Source organism: Suricata suricatta, chromosome 8, assembly GCF_006229205.1.
Source record: "Suricata suricatta isolate VVHF042 chromosome 8, meerkat_22Aug2017_6uvM2_HiC, whole genome shotgun sequence".
Lineage (NCBI taxonomy): Eukaryota > Metazoa > Chordata > Mammalia > Carnivora > Herpestidae > Suricata > Suricata suricatta.
The window spans coordinates 28973320-29000955 of NC_043707.1; the positions used below are offsets into that span (position 1 = coordinate 28973320).

The window sequence follows — 27636 nt, forward strand, 5'->3', positions numbered from 1 at the left end:
TTCTTCGTTTTGTCATTTTTGCCAGTTTTCTGTCTCTTGTCACCTTTAGAAAGCTCGTTGTGCACTGTGCACCTATTAATATTTCTCTGTTAAAGGAGGCTTATTTACTGTCCAGGGCCTGTCGTTTCAGGAAATATTCTCTTAATGGTGTCTCTCGGTTTCTCTTGTTGTGCCTGTGAGTATTTTATTTCCCTACTCTGCAATATTTGGGACTTGCTGCCTTGCACACTTTGGCTTGTTTCTTGGTGTAGCCCTAAGAAGGAAAACAGACAGACAAACACAGAGGGAACAGAAGCACACATACACACAGACAAATCAAACAATGAAACACATTAAAGGGGGGAAAGAAAAGAAAGAAAATGGGAAGGAAAGAGATGAAAAGAAAAGAAGAAGAGAAAATAAAAAGAAAAGAGAAAGAAGAAAAAAAAATATAAAAGGGGGTTGGAGACAACAAAGGACAGTAGACCGTTTAAAAGTGTATGACCAGTTGAGGGGAGAGGTAAGGATGAGATACAGGAGAATATATCTGGGTTGCAAGAAGGTGAACAAGTAAGGGAGAAAGGAGAAAGGAAAATGAGTAAAAACTTAAAAGAATTAAGTAAAGAAAAAGGAAAAAAGGTAATAATGACAAAGAAATAAGTATGAAAAAGGTGAAAAAAAATTTTTTATATTAAAAAAAAAAGCAGCAGCTCCCCCTCGTGAATAGGCGTGGTTTGATGTGGTAGGTCTTGGAGGCTGCTCTCAGAGGCTCCACCTCAGTGTCTATGGAGATTGGAATGGCGGCACACCAAGTTCTGCTAAACTGAGCACGGTCGGCCACTCTGAGTCCGATCTCCTTGGGCCGCAGTTGAGCCGAGTTTTCCAGGCCCGCCTCGGTTCAAAGTTCTAGTCTGTGCACGTTTGTGTTATCACAGGTGAAATGTATTTGTGTTATCACAGATGAAATGTATTTGTGCTGGCTTCTTAGGGGGAGGAATCAGTTTGTCTTGGCTCAGGCAGGGATTTCAGCTGCCCCTGCCTGATGCGAAATGAGCAGCAGGAGGTGAAGTGCGCACCTTCACAGACTCAATTGCATAGTCCCCACCCCCAGCTCAGGTATCCTTGAGGTTCCCTTCTTTCTGGAGTCCGTATTCTCTCCTTCCACTCTTGCAGATGAGACTAATGTCCTTCTCAGTTCGATAGATGGGGTGGACGGAATCTACAGAGCTCTCTTCCTCTCCGCCGTCTTGGCTCCTCCAGGAGGATGTCATACAGACCAGGAGTTCCAGAAGTCTTGAGTTCCCTAAAAATCTGTGGCTGAAGGCCTGAGTGACAGTTAATTTTATATCTCAACTTGACTGGGCCTCAGTGTGCCCAGACATTTGGTTAAAGATTATTGTGAGGATATCTGTGAGAGTAGTTCTGGATGAGATTAACATTTGAATTGGCAGACTAAGTAAAGAAGATTCCCCTTCCACAGTGGAGAGGCCTCAACCAATCTGCTGAAGGCCTGAATAGCACAAAAGGCTTGGGTAAGAATTCTCTGCCTGGATTTGAGCTGAATATCTGTCTTCTGTCCTCTACTTTCAGACTTGAACTTGGAACTCACTATCAGCTCTTTTGCTTCTTAGGCCTTTGGCCTTGGACTGAAATTCTACCATTGGCTCTCCTGGGTCCCCAGCTTGTTGACTACAGATCTTGGGGCTTCTCCCTCCATACTGCATGCACCAATTCCTAATAAATATGTGTGCTTGTATCCATCCTTTTGGCTCTGTTTTTCTGGAGAACTTTGAATAATATAGTTGGGCTGACTATGTACAGAGAGCCCACCCAAGGATTACCAGAAAGCAAAGTAATAAATGGGTTAAGATTAGAACAGAAATACTAGAGTTAGAGTGATTCTGAGAGGAGAGCATTGCCAGGGGAGTTCTGGCCCTACCAAAATGGAAAGATCTCGTAAATGCATCTTAAACATTCTTGGCATCCAGCTGAAACAGCATGAAGGTTACAACTTGAGGTAAGGACCACAGTCTAGAGTAAGACCTACTCTGTGTCTGCCTTAATAAATTCTGAAGTCGAACCATGACAAGATCCACAGGAAATGAGTTTGGAGGTTGAGTCTCACTAAGCTAGTGGGGCTTGGGAAACACTTTAGGCTCTCCACTGATCTGTAAAAACAAAACAAAACAAAACCAAATATAAGCAAGTAGGTCATTAGCCAGTCATTACACTTCCTGCCAAAACAAGAATCCATATACTTCATGGAGAGATAAGAGACTCCAGAATATTGTTCACAACATACAGTATTCATTAAAAAGCCATTGAGACATACAAAGAAACAAAACAATGGGATCCATAGTCAAGTGGGGGGAAAAAGCAGTATGTAGAAATGAACCCAAGATGGTCTAAATGTTAGATTTAGGCAACCAAAATCTTGAACTATTATAAATACATCAAAACAATTAAAGAAAAGCATGGTCTTAATAAGTAGATAAGGAATCTGCATAGAAATGGAAATTATAAGGAAGAAACTAACAGAAATGCTAAAACTAAGCAATAATTGAAAATTTTTACTAGATAAACTTAACATCAGATTGGAGACAGCAAAATGAAGTCAGTGGACTTAAAGATAGATCAGTAGAAATGATCTCATAATGAAGACACCCTCCAGGACCTATGAAACAATATCAAATAATCTACGTATGTATAACTGGACTCTCACAAGGAAAAGTGAGACTGGGGCAGAAAGAAATAATTAAAAGTTAATGTCTGCATTTCCCAAATGTAGTGAAAATTGTAACATAAAGATCCATGATGCTAAACAAACTACAAAGCAACTAAAAGAATAACAGCTTCTCATCAGAAACAAGGTAGGCTGTAAGACAATTAAGTAGTTGCTTTTAAATGCTAGGGGGAAATCTTGCTATCCCAGAATTCTGTATTCAGCAGAAAATCCTTCAAAAATGAAAGTGAAATAAAGACACTAACTGATAAGAGCACCTTGGTGGCTCAGCTGGTTAAGCATCTGACTTCAGCTTAGGTCATGATCTTACGCTGACAGCTCAGACCCTAGAGCCTGCTTTGGATTCTGTGTCTTCCTCTCTCTCTGCCTGCCCCACGGCCATGCATGTGCATGCTCTCTTTCTCTGAAATGTTAAAAAAAAAAAGAAAGAAAGAAAAGAAAAGAAACACTGATAAATGAAATCTCAGAGAACTCATCACTGGCAGAACTGCACTACAAGGAATGTTAAGAGCTGCCCTTTAGACAAAAGGGAGCTAAGACCAGATGGAAATCTGGAACTAAAGGAAGAAAGAGCATCTGGTAAACAAGTGGATGAATGTAAAAGACTATGTTTTTTTATGATTTACTTAAAAAACTGAGTGTTTCAAATAAAAACAAAGAGACATTGTATTGGGAGATATAACAAATATAGAAGGAAAAGATGTAACCCACCAAAAGCTGGGTTGTAGAAAAAGGACGTGTAATTATACCATTGTAAGGTTATTACATTTGTGATATGGAAAGCAGGAAGTGGGACATTTGAAGTGCCAGGTCTGACAAAAGAAGGAGTATGGTGAAACAGTAAGGTGATGTACAAAGGTATTTAATAGTTACTATATCCTGGATCATAAGAAAAGCCTTAATAAATGTAAAAGAATTGATACAAAACAAAGTATGTTCTCTGACCATGATGGAATTAAACTAGAAAGTCAGTAACAAACAAAAGGAGAATCTCTCAGCACACAACACAATCTAATGAATCCATGCATCAAAGAGCAAATCTTAAGGGACCTCAGAAAATATTTTGAACTAAAACTGTACAGTGACATGTGGAATGAACCCGGACCACTTTCTTACACCATACACAAAAATAAACTCAAAATGGATGAAAGACCTAAATGTAAGACAGGAAGCCATCAAAATCCTAGAGGAGAAGGCAGGCAAAAATCTCTTTGACCTTAGCCACAGCAACTTCTTTCTTATTCAACATGTCTCTGGAGGCAAGGGAAACAAAAGCAAAAATGAGCTATTGGGACCTCATCAAAATAAAAAGCTTCTGCACAGCAAAGGAAACAATCAGCAAAACTAAAAGGCAACCAATGGAATGGGAGAAGATATTTGCAAACAACGTATCTTGTAAAGGGTAGTATCCCAAATTGATAAAGAACTCAATCAAACTCAACACCCAAAAACCAAATAATCCAGTGTAGAAATGGGCAAAAGACATAGACACTTTTCCAAAGAAGACATCCAGATGACTAACACACCCATGAAAAAATGCTCAACATCACTCATTATCAGGAAAATACAAATCAAAACCACGAGAAAGTACCACACACCAATCAGAATGGCTAAAATTAACAATTCAGGCAACAACGCATGTTGGCGAGGATGCAGAGGAGGAGGGAACCCTTTTGCACTGCTGGTAGGAATGCAAACTGGTGCAGCCACCCTGGAAAGCAGTATGGAGATTCCTCAAAAAATTAAAAATAGAACTAGACTACAACCCAGCAATTGCACTACTAGGTATTTATCCAAGGGATACAGGTGTGCTGTTTTGAAGGGGCACATGTACCCCAATATTTATAGCAGTGCTTTCGACAGTAGCCCAAGTATGGAAAGAGCCCAAATGTCCACTGACGAATGGATAAAGAAGATGTGGTATATACATACAATGGAGGATTATTTGGCAATGAAAAAGAATGCAATCTTGTCATTTGCAATAACATGGATGGAACTAGAGTTTATTATGCTACACGAAATTAGAGAAAGACAAATATCGTATGACTTCACACATATGTGGAATTTAAGATACAAAACAGATGAATATAAAGGAAGAGAAGCAAAAATAATATAAAAACAGGGAGGGGGACAAAACACAAGAGACTCAAATATAGAGAACAGGGTTGTTGGAGGGCTTGTGGGTGGGGGGATGGGCTAGATGGGCAAGTGTCATTAAGGAGGACACTTATTGGGATGAGCACTGGGTACATGTAGATAGAGGGTGAATCACTGGGTTCTACTCCTGAAATCATTATTGCACTATATGCTAACTAAATTGAATGTAAATTTTAAAAATTAATTAAAATTATTTAGAAAAAGAAAAATATTTTGAACTGAATTAAAATGAAAATATAATGTATCAAAATCTATAATGGAGCTTTCACCTCTGATGATAATGGAACAGCAGGGATCCCAGATTTACCCTCTGACCTAGAACAACAACAAAAACCAGACAGAATATATGAAACAGTGGTTTTCAAGACCACACGTTGGACAACAAAGGCCCGTGCTCACTGAGCTGGGAAACAATATGAGCCCTATGATCATCACAGCCTACTGTCTTGAGTTTCTGGGCAGTGGTGCAGAAAGGAAGGGAACTGAGGAAAAGCCCAATGGACTTCCTGACTTGAAAAACAGCTAAGACTTTGGGAAGATCAAAGCAGCTAATGTTTAAAAGACAGAATACCAGAAAGAAGAGAACTGTGAAAAGAGATGTAAGGAGATTTCTCATGAGTATTTAGCACAGTATTTCATGAGAATGTATTTATGAGAAAACTACCTGATACCAAAGAAAAAACCCTCCAAAAATATGAAAAGAAACAGGATCTGGCATTAACAAAGGGTCAAAATCAGTGTCTGTTCTCACCAGCCAGACTGTAAAAACTCATAATTCATAGGATATTAGGTGTATTAAAAAGGTGATGCCTCAGTGATGGGAAATAATCAGCGTTATACTGAGCACTGCTCTGGACCTACCTTATAAATCATTAAAGCAAAACCTGAAAGGATCAAACTGTTTCCAAAGATGTTAGCTGCATCCCCAAACAAAGTTTAAGAAAATGTACAGGAATAAAAAATGACCAGCACTCAACCTGGTAAAATTCAGTGTCCAGCATCTAAACAAAGATTACCAGGAATATAAACAAGCAGGAAAACAATTCATCAAGAGGAGCGTGAGTAACCAATCAAAACTGACCCAGAACTGACCCAAATGTTAAAATTATCAGGGGACAATAAAAATTATTTTAACTGTATTCCATATGTTCAAAAAGATAACTAAAGATATGGAAAAATATAAGAAATAATGGCCTCAAACTTCCCAAACACGCTGAAAAATACACACCCACATATCTGAAGCTCAAACTCAAGTATGAGAAACAAAGAGAACTATAACAAGTCACATGATAACATCGCATAATAACCAAATTGTTCAAAACCAGTGTGACATAGGTAAGACCCTAAAGACAGGTAGAGATAGAAGACATGTTACTTATAGAGGAACAAAGATAAAGATAACACCAAACTTATTGTTGGAACAATGCAAGAGAAAAGACAGTAGAGTAACAACTTTAAAGTACTAAGAGAAAAAAACTGTAAATCCTGAATGATATATATTCCTGGTGAAAATATCCTTTTAAAAGAGGTCTTCACGGGGTGCCTGGGTGGCTCAGTCAAGTGTCTGACTTTGGCTCAGGTCATGATCTTACAGTTAGTTCATGAGTTCAAGCCCCATGTCGGGCTCTGTGCTGACAGCTAGCTCAGAGCCTGGAGCCTGTCTTCGGATTCTGTATCTCCCTCTCTCTCTGACCCTCCCCTGCTCATGCTATCTCTCTCTCAAACACACACACACACACACACACACACACACACACACACACACACAATGAGGTCTTCAGACATACAAAACTAAAGAATTCATCAGTGTCAAAGTAAGAGTATAAGAAATGTTAAGAGATGTCCTTCAGGGAGAAGGAAAATAATTCCAGATGGAAACCTAGAACTACACAAAGGAATAAAGAACACTGGAAACGGTAACTACATAGGTTATCCCGCCCATTATTTAAATCTCTTTAAGACAAAACTGAGTGACATAAGCAAAATAGCAGAGTAGTCAGCTGCAAGTGCCCATCATCCAACAGAAACATAAAAACAAACAAACAAACAAACAAAAACAACCCAGCACTATTAGAACTAACTTTATCAGCACTCTGGAAAACAATCAAAGGTTTACATCAACCACACAAATGTTGAATCAAGAAAACTGCTATTTTAAAGGGGTGGAAAGTGTTGTGATGTTTTAACTTGCCCTTCTCCCCCCAACTCCCCATCTTGGTAGTAACCTTGAAGACAGAAACCTGCATTCCTAGTGTGGGAACCTGGTTCCTGGTTCCACAGGGAGCACAGCAGACCCTATTTGCAAATTACTATGTATATCCGCTCTATGTGGGGCTACCTGAGGGAATGATGCAGGACCTCATCTCTGCTCTGCCAAACCTGGAACTCATTCAGGCTAGAAAAGCAGCAGGCATTGCTTGAAAACACCGCAAAGGAAACCACCACAGATACATGAAGCCAAATGTTACATTTGAGATACACAATGAATTCAGTCCATTGTGTGGACTGAATTTTGTTCCCCCAAAACTTATATGAACCCCAATCCTCAATGTAACTATATTTGGAGACAGGTTCTTCAGAGGTAATTAAATTTCATAGAGGTGTCCAACCCCCACCCCTTCCCTTACTCATGCTCTCTCCCTCAAAATAAACTTAAAAGAATTTTTTTCATTGAGATCATTATGGGTGGAGCCCTAATCCAACATGACCAATGTCCTTATAAGAAGAGGTAGAGACCCCAGGTATGTCTGTGTACAAAGTCTATGTAAGAACACAGCAAGAAGACAGACAACTGCAACCAAGAGGATTCAGGAGAAGTCAGCCCTACTAACACATTGATCTTGGACTTCCAGCATCCAGGAACGGTGAAAAAATTAATTTCTATAGTTTAAGCAGGCCAGGCTGTGGTATTTTATTAACGCGATCCCCTAACGACTAATACAGACTGCCAAAGGATAGGAGGGGAGTTTCTATGGGAAATCAGGGCATTCATAATCACTCATGTATAACAGAGGATTTAGAAGGCCACATGCATGTCCAAGGCAAGATGCATGCTCAGAATATATCTGACAAGACCCTAAGTTTTCACCTTGGCCTGATTCCTAGGAGCAGTACAGGACAAGTGTTGAAGAAAAGCTGCAGCATGGAGGCAATCTACAAAGACCAGAAGTGGGTTTCTTTCCCTTCCATATTTAGCTCCTGGTATTCAAGAAAACCTCTGTGTAAACATTAGCTGAATACAAGCCAACATGACAGATTTCAGCAACCACACATGACAATGATACAGTTTACAAAAATTGTTTGGGAAAGACACTAAATAAGAGGACTAGTACGGCCTTCAATTATTTAATTTTTAAAAACCCCAGCAGACAGCAGGGCAGGGGGAGATCAGATTTCCAGAGTTACTATATCATATTCTACAAATGTCCAGGTTTCAATGACAATCACAAGTCATGCAAAGAAACAGGACAGTATGGTCCACTCAAAGTAACAACAACAACAACAACAACAACAACAACAACAAAAAACTGGCAGAAATCAGTCCTGAGGATTTCCAGACCTTGGACTTACCAAAGACTTTAAAAGAACATTGTTAAATCTGCTCAAGAACTACAGGAAACTATGGGCAAAGAACTAAAGGAAATCACGTAAATACTGTTAGAGCAAAATGAGAATATTGATAAAGAGATAACTTACAAAAAGGAACCAAAAAGAAATTCTGGAGCTAAAAAGTACATTAATTGAAATAAAAATCCATTAGATATGAGCAGGCAGAAGAATTACTGAATTTGATTGAAATTATCCAGGTTGAGGAGCAGAAAGAAAAAAGATTGAGAAAAAAATGAACAGAGACCAAGAGACCTGTAGGACAAAAACAAGAAGACCAACACATGCATGATGGGAGTCTCAGAAAGAAAGAGAAAGGCAGAAAGAATATTTGAAGAAATCATGCTCAAAACTTTCCAAATTTCGTGAAAGATGTTAATTGGCAGATCTAAAAAGTCAACAAACTCCAAAGAAAATGAGCTCAAAGAGATGCACACCACGAAACATTACACTCAAACTGTATAAAGACAAAGAGTCTTGAAAACAGCAAGACAGAAGCGACTTGTCAAGTACAAGGAATCCTTGGTAAGATTCACAGCCGACTTATCATCTGAAACTGTGGAGGCCAGAAAGCAGTGAGATGATGTATTTAAAGTGAAAGACATCTGCACTCCCAAGTTTAATGCAGCATCATTTACAACAGCCAAGATGTGGAAACGACCTAACTGCCCATCAGTGGACGAATGGATAAAAGAGATGTGGTATGTGCATACAATGGGATACTATTTGCCATCAGAAAAGGAAATCCTGCCATTTCAGACAACATGGATGGACACTGAGGGCATTACACTGAGATCCGTCAGAGAAAGTCAAATACCATATGGTATTATTTATATGGGGAATCCAAAAAATCCAGACTCCTAGAAACAAAGAGTAGAATGGTGATTACTAGAGGCTGGAGGGTGGAGGAATCAAGATGTTATTTAAGTGTACAAACTTGTAGCAAATAGAAAAATGACTTCTGGAGATCTAATGCACAACATACTGCTTATAGTAGACAATACTGTTTTATAAACTTCAAAGACTAGTATTTAGTTGTTCTCAACCCAAAAATGTTAATTATGTGACATGACAGAAATCATAGCTAAAGCTATGGTGGTAATCTTATTTCAATGTACAAATACAGCAAATCAACACATGTACACCTTAAACTTACACAATGTTCTATGTTTACACCTCAATTTTTTTAAGTGGTAACAAATGCACTTGTCAACCAAGAATTTCATATCCAAGAAAAATTTCCTTCAAAAATGAAAAAGAAATTAGTTTATTCACAGTTATAAAAACTGTAGAAATTTGATAACATAAGTCCTCCATTTAACAAAAAAATGTTAAGTAAGTCCTTTTGATGGAAATGAAAGGATATGAGTAACTTAAAGCTGTATGAAGAAACAAAGATCTCTGGTAAAGGTAACTAAATGGGCATATACAAAAACCTTACTGTATTTTGGTTTGTAGTTCCATGTTTTACTCCTTACATGATTTGAAAGACAAATGCATACAAAGTATTCATAAATCTGTGTTGTTCACCACACCATATATAGTGATGTAATTTGTGACAACGATAATGGGGGGCAGAGTTGGACAGAAGCAGAGTCTTTGTGTGCTTAAGTTGTTATCAATTCAAACTAGATTGTTATACATTTAGGATGATGAATGTAATTCCAATTCAAATTAGATTGTTATACATTTAGGATGATGAATGTAATTCCATGGTAGCCACAAAGGAAATATTTTTAAAATACCTGTAAAAAGAAATGAGAGAGAATCAAAATGGCTCACTATAAAAAAAAAGGAACTAAATACAAAAGAAAATGAAGGACAAAAAAAGCATAACACATACAGGAAACAAATAGGAAAAAGGGAAAGTAAGCCTTTCTTATGAGTCATTGCTTTAAATATAAATGAAAAATCTCAGTCAAAGGCAAACTTTGGCAGAATGGAGAAAAAAACATGATCCAACTACGTTTTGTCTTCAAAAGACTCACTTTAAATGCAAAGATACAAACAGGTTGAGAGTGAAAGATTGGAAAAGATATTTCATCCTAACAGTAACCAAGAGAGACCTGGGGCTTGCAACTACACTAATATCACACAAAAAAGACAAAGTAAGAAACAGTTATAAGACAAAAAGACCTTATCTACTGATAAAAGGACCAATTTTATCAAGAAGATATAATAATTATAAATATGCATGCAACAAAAACATAGTGCCCTGAATTATATGAAGCAAAAATGGAAGGAACTGAAGGGAGAAATAGACCACTCTGCAGTAACAGTGAAATGTCAATACCCTACTTTCATTGGACAGACTATCTGTACAGAAGCTCAACAAGGAAACGGAGCACCTGAACAACACTATAAAAATACTACAGTGTACCCAACAACAGCAGGATACATATCCTTCTTAAGTACGCAGGGATATTTTCCAGGAAACAGCATAAGTTAGACTACAAATGAAGTCTTGATAAATTTTAAAAGATTTTAATAATACAATGTATCTTCTCTGACCACAAAGGAATAAAGGTAGAAATCAATAACAGAATAAAAATTGAAAACATGCACAAGTTGGTGGAAATTAAACTCTTAAACAATTAACACACTTAAACAATGGATCAAAGGGGCACCTGGGTGGCTCAGTCAGTTAAGTGTGCTGACTTCGACTCAGGTCATGATCTCATGGTCTGTGAGTTCAAGGCCTGCATCAGGCTCTGGGCCGACAGCTCAGAGCCTGGAGCCTGCTTTAGATTCTGTGTCTCCCCCTATCTCTCTGCCCCTCCCCTCCTCATGCTCTGTCTCTCTCTCTCTCTCTCTCTCTCTCAAAAATAAAAACATAAGAAAAATTTTAAAAATGGGTCAAGGAAGAAATCACAAGAGAAATTTAAAAATGACAAATTCAATGAAAAAATAACATAATTAAATTTGTGGGATGCTATGAGGGCAGTGTTCAGAAGGAAACATATAGTTGTGAATGCCTACATTTTAAAATGAGGGATGATCTCAAATCATTATAACCTAACTTTAAACTATGGGAAACTAGAAAAAAAAAGCTAACTATACACAAAACTATCAGAAAGAAATAATAATGATTAGAATGGAGATTAATGATACAGAGCAGAAAACAATAGAGGATCAATAAAACCCAAAAGTTGGTTCTATGGAAATATCAACAAAATGTGCAAACTATAGATAGACTGACAAAAAAAAGAGAAGACACAAATAACTAAAATCAGAAATGAAAGTGAGGATACTATTACCAACCTTATGGAGATGAAAAAGGATTATAAGAGAGAATACTATAAATAACTGTACACCAACAATAAGATAATCTAAATGAAATGGACAAATTCCTAGCAATATGCAAATTATCTAAATTGACTGAAGATGGAATAGAAATCTCAGTAGACCTATAATAAGTAAAAAGACTGAATAAGTAATCAAAAAACTCCCAACAAATAAAGATAAGAACCAGATGGCTTCACTGGTGAATTCTACCAGATACTTAAAGAAGAATTACCACGAGGGTGCCTGGGTGCTCAGTCGTTTAGGCGTCCAATTCTTGATTTTATCTCAGGTCGTGATCTCATGACCTTCATTGGGCTCCACTGATAGTGTGCCCTTCTCTCTCTCTCTCTGCCTTTCCCCTGTGTGAGTGCTCTCTCTCACTCAAAATAAACTTGAAAAAATTACCACCTAGTATTCTCAAATTCTTCCAAAAACCAGACGATAAGGAACACTTTGTAAGTCATTCTAGAGGGCAGTTACCAAAACCAGATAGACATCACAAGAAAACTACAGACCAGTATCCTTTATGAAGATAGATGCTACCATATGAGTTAACTAACTAGAATTTAAATAAAAACTTGGGAAAAAAGACAGATGCAAATATCCTGAACAAAATTCCAGGAAACCAAATCTGGCATATAAAAAGTGGGACCAATGACCAAGTGGGATTTCTCCTAAGGATGAAGAGCTGATTTAATATATGAAAATCAACATTATAGATCATGTTAATAGAATAAAAGAAAAACACATAATTATCTCCATCAATGCAGAAAAGGCACTGGACAAAATCTAATACCCTGTCATGATAAGAAAGCAGAAATAGAGGGGCACCTGGGTGGCTCAGTCAGTTAAGCCTCCGACTTCAGCTCAGGTCAGATCTCACGTTCATGGGTTCGAGCCCCGCGTCAGGCTCTGTGCTGATAGCTAGCTCAGAGCCTGGAGCCTGCTTCCGGTTCTGTGTCTCCTTCTCTCTCTCTGCCTCTCCCCCTCTCATGCTCTGTCTCTCTCTGTATCAAAAATAAATAAAACATTAAAAAGAATTTAAAAAAAAGAAAGCAGAAATAGAGAATTCCTCAACGTGACAAAAGGTATTTATGAAAACTCTACATTTAATAGTGTATTCAGTGTTGAAAGAGTGAAAGCATCCATAAAATAAAGAACAAGGATGCAGCCTTTAGCCACTGCTATTCAACACTGAACTAGAAGTTCTAGCCAGAGATACTAACCTAGAGAAAGAAATAAAAGACACCCAAAAGACACTTCTTCCAAAGGCAGAAGTAACACCATCTCTATTTGTGGATGACATGATCCTATACAGAAAATTCCAAAGAATTCAAAAAAAGTCACTATAGCTAATAAACAAAATCAACAAAGTTGTAGGGTATAAGATGATCTCGCAAAGGTCAATTGTGTTAAACTGTGTATATATGCATCAGCAATAAGTAATCCAAAAAAGAAACAAAAAATAATTCCATTTATAGTAAAATAGAAGATACTAAAATACCTAGGAGTAAATTTTACCAAAGATTTGCATACTGAAAACTGCAAAATATTGCTGAAAGAAATTAAAGAAGACCTAAACAAATAGAAAGACATCCCCTATTGACTGGAACACTTACTATTGTTAAGATGGCAGTATTACCCAAAGAAATCTACAGATTCAATGCAATCCCTATCAGAATTTCAGCAGCCGTTTTTTTTTTTTTCAGAAATAGAGTCAATCCTCAAATTTATATGGAATTGCAAGGTTCAAAATATGCAAAACAATACCGAAAAGGAATCAATTCTAAATATGAAAGCTAAGGCCATAAAATTTCTAAAAGAAGACAAAGGGGTAAATTCTTCATGACATTGGATTTCATACCAAAAAGAAGAACTAAACTGGGCCTCAACAAGATTAAAGAAAAAAAAAAAAACCTGTGCATCAAAGGTGATCATCAAGAATGTGCCAGGGCAGTCCACAGAATGGGAGAAAATATTTGCAAATCAGATACTTGATCAGAGTTTAACATCCAGAATATACAGCAAATCTCTGCAACTCAACAACAAAAAAAAGGAATTTTGCAATTAAAAAATAAGCAAAGAACTCATACAGATATTTCTCCAAAGATATACAAATGGCCAACAAGAAAATGAAATCAGTGTCATTAGTTATTAGGGAAATGTAAATGAAAACCACAATGAGATACCACTTCACATCCACTAAAATGACTGTAATAATAATAATAACAAAAAAAAGTAAAGTGAGTGTTGGCGGGTATATGGAGAAACAGAAACCCTCAAATACTGCTGTGGAAGACAGTTTGGCAGTTCCTCAAAAACATAAACAATAGAACTATCATATATCCCAGTAATCTCACTGCTAGGCATATTAACCAAAGGAAATGAAATCATAACCTTGAAGAGGGAGCGGCTTCTCCACGTTCATTCCCTGCAGCATTCTTCAGAATAACCAAGCCATGGAAATAACCTAAGTGTCCACCTGCTGCTGACTGCATAAAGATAATGTGGCATGTACAGAGAAGGGACTACTATTCAGCCATGAAAAGAAAGCAAGCCTGCTTTTAGTGACAACATGGATAGATTTTGAGGGAATTATATTAAGTGAAATAAGTCAGAGACAAATACCGTATGTTCTCACATGTGGAATCTGAAAAAATCAAACTCATAGAGCGGCACCTGGGTGGCTCAGTTGGTGAAGCGTCTGACTTGATTTTCAGCTCAGATCACAAGTTCATACTTCATGGGATTGAGTCCCTCACTGGGGCTCTGTGCTGATAATATGGAGCCTGCTTGAGATTCTCTCTGACCCTCTCTCTCTGCCTCTCCGCTGCTTATGCTCTCTCTCTCTCTCAAAATAAACAAACATATAAAAATCAATATTAAAAAATCAAACTAATAGAAATAGAGACTAGAGTAGTTGTTGCCAGGGCCTGGAAGGTGAGGAAAATGGGGTGATGCTGGTCAGAGCTTTCAGCCATAAGATGAACAAGTTCTGGGGATTTAATATATAGCAGGATGCCTATAATTAACAATACTGTGTTGTATACTTGAAATTTGTTATGAGAATAGATCTTTACATATCACCACACACACACACATATACACACAAGTGGTTATTATGTGAGGGAACAGAGTGTTAACTAGCCCTATTGTGGTAATCATTTTACAATATATACATGTTTCAAATCATCACTTTGTACACCTTTAACTCTGTCAATAACATCTCAAATCTGGAAAAAATAATAACAATGTATTGAGGGGTTTGTATCATGAGTAAAAGTAAAATAATAACAATAGCACAAGGGCCATAAAGATAGAGATAAAAGAGGAAAAAGGTTTTTAAGCTATATGATGTGCCCACCTGTTACTTGTAGGCTCTGATGAATTAAAGATGAATAGTAAAACCTTTACAGTATCACTAAAGTCGCAAAACAAAGAGTTACAGCTAATAAGTCAACAAAGAAGACAACGGAATAACAGAAAGTACTGAATCAATCCAAACGAATGCAGAAAAGAGGGAAACCGGAACAAAGAGCAAAAACCAAACAAACAGGAAGAGGATAAAAGCAAACCTAAAATGTCAATCACATTAAAAGTTAATAGTATAAGCATGTCAGTTAAAAGGCAGAGGATCCAGTCAGTAAAGAGCAATGGACAAAATTCAACACCCATTTATGATTAAGAAAAAACATTTCCCAGCAAGCTAGGGGGAAAAAAGGAACTCCTTCAACCTAATAATAGACATGTTAGAAATTTCACCTACAGCTAATGAGCTGTACACTTAATTACGCCTACGCCTACACTTAATGAGGAAAGACTGGGACAAGTTAAGGATGTCCACTCTCATCAATTCTATTCAACACTACCAGGGCAATCAAGGCAAGAAAAAGAATGCAATGACATACAAACTGGAAAGGAGAAGCAAAAGTGTCCCTTATTTGCAGAGAAAATGATTTGTGTTCAGAGAAAATCCTATGGAATCTACAAAAGAACCGCTCAAGCTAATGACTGAACTGAGCAAAAGTACATAAAAACAGTGTCAATATATAAAAATCAACTACAGCAACAATAACATTTTATATTTAAGAAATACAATGCCAATTATCATAGCATAGAAACTTGAAAAACTTAGAAATATCTTTAATAAAACATGTGCAGGACCTCTATCCTAAAACATTACACAAATTTGTAAAGCATTTTTGAGAGAAATTTAAGAAGATCCAAATAAATGGAGACATACACGTTCATGTGTTAGAATATTGCTAAGATAGCCATTATCCTCGATAATGTTGAACTGTTGATTTGGTGCAGTGCCAATGAAAATCCCTGTATGGTTTTTTCCCTTGTAATAATGGACTGATTAAAACAAAATTTTTTAACGTTTATTTGTTTTTGAGAGAGTGAGAGGCAGAGTGCAAGTCCGGGAAGGGCAGTGAGAGAGGGAGACACAGAATCTCCAGGCTCTGAGCTGTCAGCACAGAGCCCGATGTGGGGTTCAAACTCCCAAATCACGAGATCATGACCTGAACTCAAGACGTTTAACTGAGCCACCCAGGAGTCCCAAAGATGATTAAAATATATGTGGATTGGCAAAAGAACCCAGGTAGCTAAATCAGTTTTGACAAAAGAAATAACGATAAACAAAGTTGGAAGACTTTTACTACCTGACTTCAAGACTACAGTAAAAGTGATAGCAATCAAGGCAGTATGTTATTGAAATAAACACAGACATCGATTACTGGAACAGAATAGAGTACCCAGAAAAAAGACTAATATATATGTAGTCAACTGAAGTTCAATACTGGCACCATTGTAATTCAATGGGGAAGATGCTGGGACATTGGACCTACTAATTATTACTGCATAACTTCCCACCATTTAGTGGCTTAAGTCAACAAACATTTCTTACAGTTTCTGTGAGTCAGGAATTTGAAAGTGGCTTAACTGGGTGGTTCTGGCTCAGATTCTTTCATGAGGCGGTCATCAAGGCATCTATGAGGGCTACAGTCATATGAGGCTCAACTAGTGCTACGGAATTTCCTCTCAAGACAGCTCATTCGCTTAGCATGTAGAGAAGGCCTCAGTTCCTTGCCAGCCACTGGCAAGAGGCCTAGTTCTTCACCATGTGGACCTCTTCATAATGGTATCTGGCTTCCCACAGGGTGAATAATCAAGGTGAGAGAGTAAGGGGGAAGCCAAAATGCCTTTTATGCCTTAATCTTGGGTCACATACCATAATTTATATCATATGCTATTCGTTAACATCAAGTCATTAAGTACATTCTACACCTAAGAGAAGAGAATTAGGTTCTGTCTTTTGAAGACAGGAGTATCAAAGAATTTGTGAACATATAAAATGCCCACACCAGATACCTATATGGAGCAGAATTAATCTCAACCCCTACCTCACACCATACATAAAAATTAATTGAAAAGGGATCAGAGAGGGGCACCTAGTTGCCTCAGTTGGTACAGCATGTGACTCTTGGTTTTGGAGTCACTAGTTCGAGCCCCACACTGGACATAGCGATTACTTTAAAATGGATCAGAAAACTTAAAGAAATAAAACTTAAAGAAACATAGGAGATCATCTTTGTGACCTTGTGAGAGGCAAAAGAAATAACGATAACAAAGTTGGAGGACTTAACACTACCTGACTTCTAAGATTTCTTAGTGTGCAAAAAAGCACTTACCATTAAAAATAATTCAATGTTGTACAGACAGCATACAGTTAAATGTCAAAAACCATGGTAAGTGGAAAAGCAGAGTGGCATGCGATGAATGCAAAGTTAAAGGACACTAAACAAAAATATACCTAATACGAATACCTGCGTACATACTGAGAACGTAACTGCGTGCGTGGGAAGAACACACACAACTTCAACACTACACTCACCTCTGGACAGGAAGAGAAAGAAGGGAATGGCACCCAGGTGTAATACACAAGGCAATTTCTCTTGTACCTATAATGTATTATTATTTTTCAAGATTTGAAACATGGCAAAACATGAACATTTGATCTTTCTGGATGATAGATGAATAAGGTATTCATTATGTTGTCCTCTGTACATTTCTGAGATCTGAAATACTTCATACTAAAAAACATTTTTAAAAGATCCAGGGGATTTGGCAATGGGAGTTACTGGTGAACCCGACTAGACAAATCCCCATTTTAATTATTTATATGATTGTTTATATTCGGATCAGCAAACTATGACCTGCAAGCAGGCCACCTGTTTCTATAAATAAAATTTCACTGGGAACAGAGACACGCTCATGAGCTTGTGTATTCTGTGGCTGCTTTCCTACCGCAACAGTGGAGTTGAGTAGTGACAGAGACCATATGGCCTCTACGCCTAAAAGATTAACTGCCTGGCCCTGATTTCTGTCATCTACCGTGCTTGGCTCAGTATCTTAAACATGGTAGGCTTTCGAGAATGTGCCAGTGCTCCCGAACAGTGCACGTTGTTTCGTCTGTTCAGTAAACCTTAGTTGAGCTCCTACTAAAACGCCAGATAATGTTGTAGGGTCCTGATTATAGTCAGCAAGACAGAAGTGGTCCCTACACTAATTTCTCGGTTCTGAGATCCAGGCTGGCGCGGAGTGTGATAGAGTAGGACTTTGTTACGCCGCTTCCCACTAGAGGGCAGCCTGAAGCTTGTCCTTGGTGGCTGTTAACCCCTCCATCTGTACTACCTGTGACCCTTCCTGAAGGACAAAATACCACACAACCCAAGTTCGTATTTATTCTCTAAGACTGTCATTGTCAAAATTATGAAATGGGTCAAGTTTGTCTCTGGAACTCCTAGCCTCCTATTTCTTCACCGTTTTTGCCCTTGTCCCTGCAGTGATGTGAACCTTTGCAGGCACCACCTGTTAAGTAAGAAAAAAAAAAGGGGGGGGGCAGAAACAATCAAGTACATCTCACACCAATACATCAGTTAGGGTGGGGAGGGAGAGGAGACTCCTGGGGAGGGGGGATCAACATGTAGGCACAGAATTGCAGGCTGGAAGCTACCCGGGAAGCGGAAGCCTGTGTGTGCCTGCTTGCACATACAGACACCAGCGTGTGTACCCACATTAAAAGAAGAAACATACACCTCCTATTCATTAATTCATGTTTATCGTGCACCTGCTACCTTCTTTGTGCCACACAAGATATAGCAATGACCTAACTACAAACACAGTACCAGCCCCCAAGGAACATATAGTAAACAAAAAGGCACCAAAAAGTACAGAGGTAGAAAAGAAAAGGACTGTTTCAGTTACTAATAGCATAAGAAACCAACAGAATACTGGTTCTAGGGGAAGAGACGTACCGCCACCATCACATGATGGAAGCAGCAGTAAGGCCATAGGGTGAGGAGCACGCAGGATGGGAGGTATTACTGTGGCCATCTTCAGAGAGTACAATCTGCCCCCAGCTGTCAGAGCAGAGGATGGGGGCGCAAGGGTACAACTTAGCCCAAGAGGTCAGTCAGCAACGGCCTCAGTGGGGGAGTCTCCTAGGCAGAGGGGGTCAGGGGCTAAGAGGAGCCTGGGGAAGAGTTTCAGGTGGAGGAATGTGAGAGGCCGCAGCCCAAAGACAGGCTGTGATGAAAGCAGAGGCAGGGGGAAAAGTGCTGCAGAAGGAAGATTCAGGGTGCTCTGGGTCACACCCGCTGTGCTGCACCCGACATTAGCAGCGGCCTCCAGGCAGCAGTGTCCCAGGGAAAGAGAAGCCCGAGAGCACAGCAGCAGACCGGTGACAGTGTGGGGAAAGCTGCCTGGTATCGCTGTCGCCCATCCACCCCAGAGCTCCCCATATGGAAGATAAAATGGAATCTGGCCAAGTCATATCCAGACAAAGCAACAAAAGTCTGGAGAAAAAAGCTGGGCCTCTAACAGAGGTCGGAGGCAGCTACGAACGGAGACGGCACAGGTGTATCAGCAGCCCTGGGGCTGCCAGGAGATCCAGCGCGTCTCCAGTAAAATCTCAAGTTGCTATCACTTAGGCATCTGCTACCCTATACTCCTCTCCCTCGTCTTCCATTCAGATCAGTGACTCAGTGGGTCTTTTTCCCATCTTCTACTTGGGAGTGAATGTGTGGACAGCTGCTGGTCTTGTCTGCGGGTCGGATCTGGGAGGTTTGTCTTTCAAATGGAATACTGTGTATCACTGTGCAGGTTGCGTTCCATCAGGCAAAACTATAAATGTCTGTATGCAAATGACAAGAGATAAAACCAGAATCATAACCTTGTCAATTATGTTAGAGTCTGTCTCGTGTGCTTCTCCTAGCATACAATTTCAATCCACCTGAAGTCATACGACACAGATCACACGGACACTAAACTATGTGCCACACTGACACACTTCTGCATGAAATGCCTTTACTCACCTGGGGAAAACCTACTTATGTTCTAAGATTCAGCCTGAGTGTCACCACCTGTGTGAACCCTTCCTCAACCCGAAATATATGGCCACTCCTGCCCTGGGGTCCCCATTCTATCTTGTACAGACTAATTTCATTGCATTGATTTTTTTATTTAGTTTTTTGAGAGACACAAGGAGATAGGGTCTGAGCAGAGGAGGGTCTGAGAGAGAGGGAGACACAGAAACTGAAGCAGGTCCCAAGCTCTGAGCTGTCAGCACAGAGCCGAACGTGGTGCTCGAACTCACAAACCTCGAGATCATGACCTGAGTGGAAGTCGAATGCTTAACCAACTGAGCCACCAAGTGCCCCTCGGCACATTTACTTTATTGTGCACATTCACATATATTATATCTATCTATTCATGTTTGGCTGCACAACATTGTGAGGACTCAATAAATGTTGCAGACTGTTGGAGGAGTGGAAATTTCATTCTCAAACTAAAGCTAACAAGAATCTGATGCCTCTACTTCAGTGGGAGATCACAGGCACTTTGGTTTGTCTTTTACTTGAAGCCAAGACTGTGCCAAAATTGAAGGGTGTAACAGCCACTGGCCACCATGTAATGACTGCCTCTCCCGTGCCGGCTGCTGCTCTAAGTGCTTAACGTGTATCAGTCCACCTACTCCTCCTGCCAGTCCCACTACTGCCAGTCCAAAGCGTGACAAGGCTGAGGCTGGTCACCTGCAGAATGGGTTCCAAGTGTGCAGACGAAATGAGGGGACAGATCTGGAGAGGTCCCATGAGCCAGGGCCCACAGGCAGAGGGGCTGGAGAGTGGTGTCCCGCACACTGGGCCCCAGGCCTGGGTCTGCACGGCCTGCCGCAGCGCAGGCCCCGGAGACGTCATCCATGCACAACACACACAGGAACCGTCATCACGTGGCAGCAAATGTATCACTGCTAAAATGAGAAGGAACACTCTCAAACTTGCCAAGAAAACAATGAAACATGCCAGATGTTCCTGATCCCATAGAAGAGGGAGTAAGCACGTTCCAGCACATTCCTTTTGCTAATTACAACCAAAACTCCTATCTAAAATACATGAGGTGGGGCGCATGGGTGGCTCATCTGTTGAGCATCTGACTTCGGCTCAGATCACAATCTCACAGTTCGTGGGTTTGAGGCCCGCACAGGCTCTGTGCTGACAGCTGGCTCAGAGCCTGGAGCCTGTCTTCAGATCCTGTGGCTCCTTCTCTCTTTGACCCTCCCCTGCTCACGCTCTCTCTCTCTCAAAAATAAACAAAAACATGGAAAAATTAAAAAAAAATAATATAAAATACATGAGTCAACCATCAAAAAAACCTCTTGAAGGGTGGAGAAAAGACAAACTGGTTAGGGACTTGAGAGAAGACCCAGGGGTAAGTTCCCTGCGTGGTCTGTTTCTCTGGCCTTCTCTGTATCTTGGCTCTGGTGACAAAGTAGTCTGCAACCAGAGTATGCCAAAAGGCCCTGGCCCCATCCCCTCAACCCGGACCAGAAAAGCACCAAGAAAAGCCCACCCTCTCCAGCCAAATGACCAGGGAGACGGTAGTTCTGCAGCCAGTACCCTTTTGACTCCAGCCACCCTCTCTAAACCCGCAAACACCGGGAAAGAACCCATACCTCTCCCCTCCCCACCAGGCGCTGCAGGGACTGGGGAGGAGCCCCATTACCCACTAACTGAATAATACTACAAAAGGTGGCACCCCATTCCCTCTCAAGTGGAGAGTGAGGATCTAGGAAAAGGGATTCTTTAAATATGGGTATGAAGTCCTGGGCGTGCCTCCCCACGCAGCCCAGGCGTGAAACCCGCCATCATCAACACAGCAAAAGCTCTGACGACTGAACTACAATGTGGAATACTCTGGAATACTCTGAGAGTTCAAACTGGCCTTTGGGTAGCACACGAGTGGGGCAGGCCAAAATAGCTCTGCAGAGGTTCTGAACACTAAAGTTACCTTCAAACCAGAGCCTACAAATAGGGACCAGAATGTGCATTCTGAATATAAACATATTGACTGTTAAAACAGAAGATTTACGTAGGAACTAGAGCCTCAAAACAGAAGATTCAAAATGTTCAGGATAAAAAAAAAAGTTACTCCTTATACTAAGAACCAGGAAAAATTACTTAAATGAGAAAAGAAAACCAACAGATGCCAAGATGTTGGATTTTTTATTTTAAAAATATTTTCTCTTTAATGTTTATTCATTTTTGAGAGACCAAGAGAGAGCATGATCAGGGGAGGGGCATAGATAGACACAGGCTCTGAAGCAGGCTCCAGGCTCTGAGCTGTCAGCACAAAGCCCAACGTGGGGCTCAAACCCACAAACTGTGAGATCATGACCTGAGCCAGAGTTGGACACTCAACCAACTGAGCCACCCAGGTGCCCTGGATTTATTGAATAAGGATTGAATAAGGATTTTAGAACAGCTATCACAAAAATGTTCCTAGAAGTAATTATGAACACTCTTGAAAGATACTAGAAAATAGAAAGCCCCATCAAAGTAAATTATCTAAAGACCCAAATGGAAATTTCGAAACAAAAATTATAATAAGTGAAAAATTCACAGGATGTGCTTAATACAAAATGAAGCTTTAAAAGAGGAAAGAATCAGTGAATCAGAAGATAGATCAGTAGAAATTATCCAATCTGAACAACAGAGACAAAACAGAAAAAAATGGACAAGTGCCTAAGGAAAAATAACAAAAGATCTTACTCATTTTACTGGAGTCTTAGGAGAGGAAAGAGCGAAGGGCACAAAAAAATACTTGAAGAGGGACATCTGGGTGGCTCGGTTGATTAAATATCTGGCTCTTGATTTTGGCTCAGGTCATGATCTAATGGTCATGAGATCGAGCCCCACATTAGGCTCTGCACCAGGCTTGGAGACTTCTTGGGATTCTCTTTCCTTTTCCTCTGCCATTCCGTGGCTTTTGCATGTGCATATGCGCTCGCTCTCTCTCTCTCTCTCTCTCTCTCTCTCTCTCTCTCTCCCTCCCTCCCTCTCAAAAATAAATACAAAAACAAGTAAGTAATAAATAAAACTTGAGGGGTACCTGGGTGGCTCAGTCAGGTAAGTGTCAGACTTCAGCTCAGATCACTATCTCACGGCTCATGGGTTCAAGCCCTGTGTCAGGCTCTGTGCTGATAGCTCAGAACCTGGCTTCAGATTCTGTCTCCCTCTCTCTCTGCTCCTCCCCTGCTCACACTCTGTCTTTCTCTCAAAAAAGTAAATAAACATTTAAAAAAATAATATACTTGAAATAATGGCTGGAAATATCTCAAATTTGGCAAAGAATGTAAACCTACCAATTCAAGAAGCTGAGAAAACCTTAAAAGGACAAACCCAAATAAATCAACACCCAGACACACCATAATCAAATATATGAAAATTGAAGATAAAGGAAAAACCTTGACAGGGGCAAGTTCCACCTACAGGGGCAGAACAATGCAAAAGACTAACAATTTCTCATCAGAAACCACGAGGAGAGAAGTGGCAAATATTTTTAAAGTGCTGAAAGAAGAGAACTGAAAAGCCATAATTCTATATCTAGTGAGACTATCTTCCAGGAACAAAGGGGAAATAAAAACATTATGAAATGAAGGAAAAGGAAATGATCTGCCATGATCAGACTGGTTCCAAAACGAGTGATCAGAGCAGGTGCTGGGAGCTCCACTGGAAGAGCGTGCCACTCTTGATACCAGGGTTGTGAGTTCGAACCTCATGTTACATGCAGAGATTACTTAAAAATAAAATCTTTTTTTATTTTATTTTTATTCATTTTTAAATGTTTATTTATTTTTGAGAAATGTAGAGAGGGAGAGCTGGGGTGGGGGCAGAGAGAGAGAGAGAGAGAGAGAGAGAGAGAGAGGAAGACACAGAATCCAAAGTAGGCTCCAGGCTTTGAGCTGTCAGCACAGAGTCCAATGGGGGCTTGAACCCATGAACCATGAGATCATGACCCAAGCCGAAGTTGGACACTCAACTGACTAAGCCACCCAGGTGCCCCCCACTAAATCTTTTTTTATTTTATTATTTTTTTAATGTTTATTTATTTTTGAGAGACAGCGGCAGAGAACGAGCAGCGGAGGGGCAGAGAGAGAGGGAGACACAGAATCTGAAACAGGCTCCAGGCTCTGAGCTGTCAGCACAGAGCTCAACGCAGGGCTCGAACCCATGAACTGTGAGATCATGACCCGAGCCAAAGTCGGACACTCAACCGACTGAGTCATCCAGGTGCCCCCCAAATCTTTTTTTATAAAAAAGTGATCAAGGGAAACATCTTCCATCCAAGTACTAACCAGGCCCGACCCTGCTTAGCTTCCGAGATCAGGCGAGATTGGGCGTGTTCAGGGTGGTATGGCCATAGACTGGAAACATCTTCAAATGAAAAGGAAATAACACAAACTTGAAACATCAGAAATGAAGAAAAAACATTTTTTAGTATAAATATCTGGGTGACTATAATCTCTTGAATTTTTAGTTATGTTTGATGGGTGAAAGCAAAATTATAACATGTCTCGTGGTTCTCAACATGTGCAGAGGTAATATTTAAGACTAGTCTCATAAAGGAAGGAAAAGAGACCTAAAGGTGGTAAAGTTTCTACATTCCTCAAGAACTGGTAAAACATTGATACTAGTAGGTTATCCTAAGTATGTAGAATACAACCTCTAATGCAACCACTAGAAACATATAAATGAGAGCTACATTGAAAGCCTCAAGACAGAGAGGTGCCTGGATGGCTCAGTCAGTTAAGTGTCTGACTTCAGCTCAGGTCATGATCTCACAGTTCGTGTGTTCTGGCTCCTCATTGGACTCTGTGCTGACAGCTCAGAGCCTGGAAGCTGCTTTGTATTCTGTGTCTCCATTTTCCTCTGCTCCTCCCCTGCTCACGCTCTGTCTCTCTCGCTCTCTCATAAATGAATAAACGTTAAAAAAAACTTTTTTTAAACCTCAAAATATATTAAAATGGTATACTAAAAAAAATGTTCAAGTATCCCACAACAGGGAAAGAAAACGGGAAGAGAGGTACAGAAAAAACTAGAAGGAACAAACAGAAAAAAGCAAAATTGAAGACTCTAATCCTAACCAAAATTTATATTAAGTGTAAATTATCTAAACAGACAAATTTGAAAAAACAGACTGTCAAATTAAAAAACAAAACAAGGGATGCCTAATTGGCTTAGTTGGTTAAATGTCTTAACTTCAGTTTAGGTTCATGATCTCGTGGTTCATGAGTTTGAGCCTTGCGTCAGGCTCCGTGCTGATGGCTCAGAGCTTGCAGCCTGCTTTGGATTCTGTGTCTCCCTCTCTGTCTGCTCCTTCCCAGCTCACACTCTGTCTCTCTCTCAAAAATAAATAAACATTTTAAAAAACTAAAAAAAAAAAAAAGAAAGACAGACTACCCAGAGTGGACCCAAAATGGAGGAGTAGGAAGCTCTAGGGGCTGGTCCCTTCATCAAAGCAACCAGTGACCTAGGAAAAGTGACTGGAGTCCACTATTTTGGAATTCTGGAACATGACCAGAAACTTTTAACAACCAGAGAAGTGCTTACAAATGAAGGGAGCGGTTACTGATTTTTCACAAGAGAGCAGCATGTGCAAGCCAGCCAACATCCCCTGTTCCTCAGACGGACGGCGGCAGCTGTGTGGGCAGCAGCCTGTATTCCTGAAGAAGCCAGCTTTCCAGGATGTGGAAACCTTGTCCTCCATAAATTTGGGGTTATGTATTTTGGACAGTCTGACAGATCCCTGAGGACCTGCACAGATGCCTGCTGTGGATTTGACCTTCTGGAAAGCAACAGCTTCCTCTGGGAGCCTCTATCAGATGTGAAGAGACAGAATCCTCTTCCCCAGCTTCCCAATGTAGAGTCAAGCATTTAAGGAAATCTATGTCAGGTTACTGACTGCAGAGAAAATGGAACAGAAACTTCTGTGATTATACAAAAACAAAGTAGACACATTTTGCAAAATTAGTTTGGAAAGGTAACACAGTTTTGGCTTTCAACAAACAAAAGTTGGCCAGCCCTGATGACAAAGAAAATCACACTTTGAAAGTCACCACAATATAAAATTTTGAATGTAAAGCTCTCACCAAAAAATTATAAAATACATAAAGAAACAATAAAGTATAAACCACTCACAGGGCGAAAAAGAAAAAAAGAATTTGGGTGAAATCATCCCCAAGGAAGCCCAGCCATTACATTTACTGAACACAAACTTTAGGCCAACTGTCTTAAATGTGCTAGGTGAGCTCAGGAAACCACGGACAAAGAACTAAAGGAAATCAGGAAAACAAGAGATGAACTAAAGGAGAATTATCTATGAAAAGAATTATGGAGAGGCACCAGCCACACATTCTGGACTGAAATGTACATTAAGTGAAAAAGCTCAGTAGAGGGGTTCAGCATCAGATCTGAGAAGTAAAAGAAAATATCAGCAAACTTGAAGACAGGTCCTTTCAAATTATCCAGTCTGAAGAAAACTAAACGAAAAAATGGAACAGAGCCAGAAAAGACTTGTGGGAGAGCAGGTAGGAACGAAAGGAATGGAAGGATAGGAGGGGCTGTAGAGGACCGGCCACCTCCTGGAATGATGGGGCTGAAGAGGCGGTCAAGAGTCAAGGGGACGGTTTCATGCCTTAGTGACTGTTGTGAACTGAGCAAGTGAACACACAGGAGGTGGGAGATGGGGACCGGAAGCAGAAACTACGAGCTCAGGTTTAAGGTGGTGACTGTGATACCGAAAAAAGGCACATGACGCTGCCCTAGAAAGAGATAAAATGCAGTCGTAGGACTTACAAGGGAAGTCCTGTTTGACGACAGCATTTAGGAGCCATGCAAACAATCTTGGTGATCAGGGAGATGGGAGGGCTGGCCAACATCTGTTAAAAGACCGCAGGGGCGCCTGGGTGGCTCAGTCGGTTGAGCATCTGGCTTCGGCTCAGGTCATGATCTTACGGTTTGTGGGTTTGAGCCCTGCGTCGGGCTCTGTGCTGACCGCTAGCTCAGAGCCTGGAGCCTGCTTCGGATTCTGTGTCTCCCTCTCTCTCTGACCCTTCCTCTGCGCGCATTCTCTGTCTCTCTGTCTCTCAAAAATAAATAAAAAGTATTAAAAAAAAAAAAAAAAAGAACTGAACCCTGAACTGGGACGTAATGCTGAGGCTAGAAACCAAGGAAGGGGCAGCAGGCCAAGGAGACCATGTGTCCTCGAAGGAGCGGCATCGTGGAACCCACAGGGGCACAGGAATACGCAAAGAAGCCGCAGAATTGACCGCTGGAGCGACTGCTAAGCAGCGAACGCTGCGCACCTACTACGCGTAGAACTGCCTTTCCATTATGACGTATCCGACACACCCAGACGCATGGCGTCCTGCGTCCCCCACCTCATGAGACTCGCTAGTTCCTAGCGCTGGTGGCCAGCCCAGAAGCGAGCCTCGGGTCCGGGATGCACGACGCCCAGCGGCC

At 40.3% G+C, this 27636-nt stretch overlaps 2 protein-coding genes across 2 annotated transcripts in view; both read right to left on the bottom strand.

The window, feature by feature from the left end:
- The window catches only part of POM121C (POM121 transmembrane nucleoporin C), a 59124-nt gene that overhangs the window by 31327 nt on the left and 161 nt on the right, over positions 1-27636 (bottom strand). The window lies entirely within an intron of this gene.
- Positions 1-27636, bottom strand: part of HIP1 (huntingtin interacting protein 1) — a 181850-nt gene that overhangs the window by 584 nt on the left and 153630 nt on the right. The gene's annotated exons all lie outside the window — the stretch shown is intronic.